The sequence below is a fragment of the Triticum aestivum genome, chromosome 2A (assembly GCF_018294505.1).
Source record: "Triticum aestivum cultivar Chinese Spring chromosome 2A, IWGSC CS RefSeq v2.1, whole genome shotgun sequence".
Lineage (NCBI taxonomy): Eukaryota > Viridiplantae > Streptophyta > Magnoliopsida > Poales > Poaceae > Triticum > Triticum aestivum.
Window position 1 is genome coordinate 410609754 of NC_057797.1, and position 7617 is coordinate 410617370.

A 7617-nucleotide genomic window follows, 5' to 3' on the forward strand; every position below is an offset into this window, starting at 1 on the left:
GGACACATAGCTTCATCATGTCCCAATGGTAACATCTCTAAGCCTTCAATTATCTATGATCATTATTCACTTAGGAAGGATATTTATGGCAATATGTTTGCCAAGTGTGTTGGTGCCCAAAGTGGTTTGAAAGTGGATAAGACCATTTGGGTTGCCAAGCCTATTGTTACTAACTTCTTAGGACCCAATGTGGTTGGGGACCATCGAGCTCAAACTTGATCAATAGGTGTGTGGAGGGCATTGGAGACTTGGCTAGTTCATGAAGAAAAATGATTCTCACCATTCATTGTGGTTCAAACCAAGTCATGTGAATTATCATCATATTTGTCAGTCCAATGCTCCTCGTGGCGGTAACTTGTATTTATATTGTCTACATTGAAAGTTACTAGCCCCATGCATGTTTAGGTTTTGTACCTAGCATGTGTTTGTTTATGTTGTGTCTCCTAATATACTTGATTCGTGTTATCTAGCATGCGTAAGTTGCTATGCACATCATATAGTTGTGTGTGTGGTTTCGAGCCTTTATTGCTTCATTAATTGAATCTTCATTGGTGTTTTTGAGATATTAATGGATCATCACATTATGGGGGAGTGCTATGTTTTACGCATATCACAAACCTTAAATATGTATATATGCAGGATACCACCTAGTATTGTTAGTGCAATATTATCTAGTTACTATGTGGTATGTAAAGTTCATTTGAAACTCAAATCCTCATCCATTAATTATCCTTAGTTGGGTTTCATTTGCCTCTTATGGATAATACATGGATTATCACATTATGGGGGAGTGATATACTTTGTGCATATCACTTCTCGTGTGAACATTAACAATAGAGGTTTGCTAGTTTGCCACTTAGAATTTATATTTGAGATTATCTTATATCTCTGTGGCATGCAATGCTTTGTTTGAGTATGGTATTCTTGTGCGGTTTTGCCCATGGTTATCTTAAAAATCGTATTTGGAAAATCATTTGAATAGATCCATTCCAATTGTTGCTTTGCATGATGATCTATCTAATTGGAATGTTAATAATATGCTATCCAATCATTGTGTTTATTTCTAAAGTCTCATGTTATGCCTGTGTTAGTATAGATGATCATGTACTTATTTGGTTTCTACACCGAATGTCAAATTGAAACACCATTTTGTTCGACTTCATCTTATTAGTTTGTATGGAGTTATGGTAGTTTGTTATCTCATTGTTTATAGTGTCCTATATCTACTTGAGTAAGATATTCCCATGAGTATGTGTGCAATGCATATCTTATATGCTCATTGTTTTTCCTTGGTTCATATGTTGAACTTTGTGTGCTATCATATGTTGATGTGTCACTTTGAGTCATTTTAGACAACATGAATGACTAGTGATGTTATTGGAAGTATTAACGGTTATGTGTTCATTTGTCCAATTTGTATCTCCCTGGACTTTGGGAGGCTTGTGCATGTGTATTTACTATGTGTAAATTCGCATGCCTTGTTTGCTTTATTTGATCCAATATATATATGGTAAATCCAAAAAATTCTTAATAGCTAAGATGTGCATGATATTCAAATTCATATCGATATGCACATATTTAAGTGATTTTACCCTATGTTTTGTAGTTATGCTAACTACGTTGGACCCAATAAGTTTGGGGACCATATTGTACTTAAATTGTTTTAGGTACATTTGAGAAGCATTGGGTGCTTGGCTTATTCATGAAAGTGGTGGCACTATGAGGAAATTAGAGCCAAGCTCGAACCATTACCTACTACATCATTCCAATGCTATCTCGGTAACAAGTATCTACTTCATGCATACACTTCTTGCATTCAACCTTGTGTAGGTTGCATCATGGCATGAATTTCTTGACTCGTTCTTGTCATACTTGTTTCCTTTCTCAAAGAATCGCAACAATGATCTTTTGTTGCTAGTTGTGATGTCTTTGATGGTTGTTTGTTTGGAGTTCATTAATATACGATAAGATTACATTAAGCCATGTGCTATACTTTCAAGCAAAGATCTCATTGGTATATTTTATGTCTCCCGTTTGGATATCTTATTCTTTCCTTTTGTAACTATTTCATGTGTACATCCTCTTTGTGGATATATATTATCATGATTGTCATCTACCTAGAATCTTATACACGTGAGACAAGTTACATCCCTAGTTGATATCCCTATTCTTTCATGTCCACCGTTTCATTCTCTTTTTATATCTTTGGTGGCTCCGTGGAAGCATTTGTTGTATGAGTGCGTGTCTTACCTCTTTGCATCTTAGTGCACTCATGTTTGGTGAAGATTGTTGTCCTCGTGCTTGTCTTGACAAGCCTATTATTTCCTATCTTCATCATGGGTTGTCACAAGCTTTGATTTTTAATTTGCTATTAGTGAGCTTGTGAATCCATTTTCTTGATGTGTGTGTGACCTTCTTAACTTCGTGCGTGTGGGAAGGACATGTCTTGCACCTTGTATCTCATTTACTCAAGACTATGTTGATACTTAATTATCATCCTTATACTAGTCTTCTCAAGTGCTTTGACGTGACTCACACACATCATTTTGGTTGTGCCTATTCTTAGGTTGCCTCATTTACATGTTGCTCAACCATACGTTTGTTGAAAATGCTAGGCTTCTTTTCTTATCTATGCTTGCTTGCAATTGTTTTGTGTTCCTATTGATTTTGGGGAGTGATGATACTATTTTGTGCACTTGTATCCAAATACAAAAATACTAAATAGTGCACAAATCATGGGGAGCTTCTCTATTTTCCCTAGAACGCTCCTTTGCCCAAATCATAATATTCTTTTATCCTTTTGGCTCGTCAGGTCTTTTGATTGCTTGCTTCACTTTGTGTTATGCAAATGAGATCAATTTGTGCCATGTGCCTTGCTCTCATGCTAGGATCACAGTTGTATAATAATGGATTCACTTGTAGATGTCATGTTCTTATCAATTGCGTCTATTTTGTGTATACAAGTTTCTTTGTGGATACATATCATGATTATTATTGGCCACTTAGAAATTTTATACATGAGAAAGCGCATATCTTTCCTTGATATCATTTATTCCTTGTCGGCCACTTTGTTTGTTTCCTTTTATTCTTAAGGTGGCTTCGGTAAGAGGTTGTGTCATGAGTGCTTGTATGTTTTGCATATAATTTTGTGCACTCATGATCTTGTGCTCTCATGTGTTTTGAATCTATTTTGAACCCATACTTGACATGATGATCACATTGGATATTCCTATTTTATCTTGTCCAAAATATGTTCTTTGGATCTTTTGAATGTTTTCCTCCCATGTCTAATCTTATTTTCATATCATACTATCTTGTTACATTCTATAGATCCTATATATGGGTTGAGCTCCTCAATTTTTCATCATTGAATATGTGCATTTGATTTCACTCACCTTTTTTGCGATATGCACACATTAAGGAGGATCTCATACTATATTGGTCCATTTTGGCATTTGTTGCCAATGGGGGAGAAGTTTAGAGGGTTTAAGATAAGTATTTTTGTAGTGCTTGTTGTTACTCATGCAATCTACCCTTGTTATATATTCTTGTTGCATTGATGATTATTGTATATAGAGAAATCTTCTCCTAGTTTATGTCAACCAACATATATAGAGAAATCTTCTCCTAGTTTATGTCAACCAACATATGCAATGACATTCAAAGTTCATTCACACATGCATATATTGTGGGGGAGTTTGCTCTATATACTATGGGTGTACTATCATCAAATGCTTGTGTAGTGTCTTGATGATAATACAACCATCCCAAGTATACAATTTATCCTTAGATAAATTACATGCTTGTTTAAAATTCATTATACAAACCCTCTTGTTGAGATTGTCATCGATTACCAAAATGGGGGAGATTGAAAGTACATGTAAGTCCCCATGTGTGGTTTTGGTAATTAAATGACAATCCTTATGGACTAATGTTTACATTGAGATATACATTGAAGGTTAGCCCCATTGGAAAATGATTGAAGAATATTGGAAGACAACTCCTTTGAAGCAACAATTACATAGAGATGATCAAAATGGAGTTCATCGGAGTATCTGAAGGATTACCTACTTAGAGCTATGGTTTGAGCCACAATGGATCAAGATCCTAAAAGGATGATTTGAATGATGAATTCTAGGAGTGGCTAAAAGATGTGATCATAATGGACTCATGTGTTGAGTCATGATTGATCAAGTATTCAAGTGAAGAATTCAATATACCCTTCAAGACATCAAGATTAAACATGGAGTAGAGATATCGGTTGACCAAGAGGAAGCTCAAAGATCAAACACTAAATGTTCAACACATGAGTGCAAACGATGCACCACATAGGATCTTGTGGTATGATAAGCAATTGTCAATTGCACTTTGTGTACTAAACCATACTATGTGTTGTCTATGTTTTTGAGGGTTAGGTGATTCTCATGAGCTCGCATTGAGAGAGAGATTTCAAGTGTCCATAAGAGGATAACATCAAGTGTTGATGATCATGATTGACAAGGGCAAGTTTAAGATAACCATCCCGAGGGATTACATGCTTGAAGCTTGTGGATGATCACATGATGGATACGTGAAGATGAATAGAAAGCAAACCTTCCCACATTGTGTATGGGGGATCTATTTGAAGCCTTCATCAAGTGTCATGATCAAGATCATCGTTCTGACTTGAGCCAAGCATAAACGTCAACATCAAGCTCAATTGGAATGTTGTAGTCAAAGGTATTAGTTCCTTTGGCTTTAGCTGTGAGGATCAATGACCATCGAAAAGGATATATGCTCAAGAATGAGTTTTCGGAAGCTATCTAGTATAGTTCTTTTATGATTCTTGAGTTATAGGGATCCCGCACTATTAAGAGGGTATCAAAGGGGTTAGTGATAGATTTTCTCAAGTCAACATCTTCTATTTCTACTTCCTCACATCATATTCCTGTTGGGGAACGTAGTAATTTCAAAAAAATTCCTACGCACCCAGGTACTACTATGAGCATTAGTAAGGTACACATCAATAACATGTATATCACATATACCTTTGTTCACCTTGCCATCCTTCTTATCCGCCAAATACTTGGGGCAGTTCCGCTTCTAGTGACCAGTCTGCTTGCAGTAGAAGCACTCAGTCTCAGGCTTAGGTCCAGACTTGGGTTTCTTCTCTTGAGCAGCAACTTGTTTGCTGTTCTTCTTGAAGTTCCCCTTCTTCTTCCCTTTGCCCTTTTTCTTGAAACTGGTGGTCTTGTTAACCATCAACACTTGATGCTCCTTCTTGATTTCTATCTCCGCGGCTTTTAGCATTGCGAAGAGCTCGGGAATAGTCTTGTCCATCCCTTGCATATTATAGTTCATCACGAAGCTCTTGTAGCTTGGTGGCAGTGATTGAAGAATTCTGTCAATGACACTATCATTAGGAAGATTAACTCCCAGTTGAATCAAGTGATTATTATACCCAGACATTTTGAGTATGTGTTCACTGACAGAACTATTCTCCTCCATCTTGCAGCTATAGAACTTATTGAAGACTTCATATCTCTCAATCCGGGCATTTGCTTGAAATATTAACTTCAACTCCTGGAACATCTCATATGCTCCATGACGTTCAAAACGTCGTTGAAGACCCGGTTCTAAGCCGTAAAGCATGGCACACTGAACTATCGAGTAGTCATCAGCTTTGCTCTGCCAGACGTTCTTAACATCGTCAGTTGCATCAGCAGCAGGCCTGGCACCCAGCGGTGCTTCCAGGACGTAATTCTTCTGTCCAGCAATGAGGATAATCCTCAGGTTACGGACCCAGTTCGTGTAATTGCTACCATCATCTTTCAAGTTTGCTTTCTCAAGGAACGCATTAAAATTCAACGGAACAACAACACGAGCCATCTATCTACAACAAACATAGACAAGCAAAATACTATGAGGTACTAAGTTCATGATAAATTTAAGTTCAATTAATCATATTACTTAAGAACTCCCACTTAGACAGACATCTCTCTAGTCATCTAAGTGATTACGTGATCCAAATCAACTAAACCATGTCCGATCATCACGTGAGATGGAGTAGTTTCAATGGTGAACATCACTATGTTGATCATATCTACTATATGATTCACGTTCGACCTTTCGGTCTCCGTGTTCCGAGGCCATATCTGTATATGCTAGGCTCGTCAAGTTTAACCTGAGTATTCCGCGTGTGCAACTGTTTTGCACCCGTTGTATTTGAATGTAGAGCCTATCACACCCAATGATCATGTGGTGTCTCAGCACGAAGAACTTTCGCAACGGTGCATAATCAGGGAGAACACTTCTTGATAATTAGTGAGAGATCATCTTAAAATGCTACCGCAATCAAAGCAAGATAAGATGCATAAAGGATAAACATCACATGCAATCAATATAAGTGATATGATATGGCCATCATCATCTTGTGCTTGTGATCTCCATCTTCAAAGCACCATCGTGATCACCATCGTCACCGGCGCGACACCTTGATCTCCATCGTAGCATCGTTGTTGTTACACCATCTATTGCTTCTACGACTACCGCTACCGCTTAGTGATAAAGTAAAGCAATTACAGGGCGTTTGCATTTCATACAATAAAGCGACAACCATATGGCTCCTGCCAGTTGCCGATAACTTCGGTTACAAAACATGATCATCTCATACAATGAAATATAGCATCACGTCTTGACCATATCACATCACAACATGCCCTGCAAAAACAAGTTAGACGTCCTCTACTTTGTTGTTGCAAATTTTACGTGGCTGCTACGGGCTTAGCAAGACCGTTCTTACCTACGCATCAAAACCACAACGATAGTTCGTCAAGTTAGTGCTATTTTAACCTTCGCAAGGACCGGGCGTAGCCACACTCAATTCAGCTAAAGTGAGAGAGACAGACACCCGCCAGCCACCTTTAAGCACGAGTGCTCGTAACGGTGAAACCAGTCTCGCGTAAGCATACGCGTAATGTCGGTCCGGGCCGCTTCATCTCACAATACCGCCGAACCAAAGTATGACATGCTGGTAAGCAGTATGACTTGTATCGCCCACAACTCACTTGTGTTCTACTCGTGCATATGACATCTACGCATAAAACCTGGCTCGGATGCCACTGTTGGGGAATGTAGTAATTTCAAAAAAATTCCTACGCACACGCAAGATCATGGTGATGGCATAGCAACGAGAGGGGAGAGTATTGTCCATATACCCTCGTAGACCGTAAGCGGAAGCATTATGACAACGCGGTTGATGTAGTCGTACGTCTTCACGATCCGACCGATCCAAGTACCGAACGTACGGCACCTCCGAGTTCAGCACACGTTCAGCTCGATGACGATGCCCGGGCACCGATCCAGCAAAGCGTCGGGGATGAGTTCCGTCAGCACGACGGCGTGGTGACGATGATGATGTTCTACCGGCGCAGGGCTTTGCCTAAACTCCGCGACGATATGACGGAGGTGGAATATGGTGGAGGGGGGCACCGCACACGGCTAAGGAACGATCCGTAGATCAACTTGTGTGTCTCTAGGGTGCCCCCTGCCCCCGTATATAAAGGAGCAAGGGGGAGGCCGGCCGGCCCTAGGGGGCGCGCCAAGGAGGGGGGAGTCCTCCTCCTAGTGGGAGTAGGA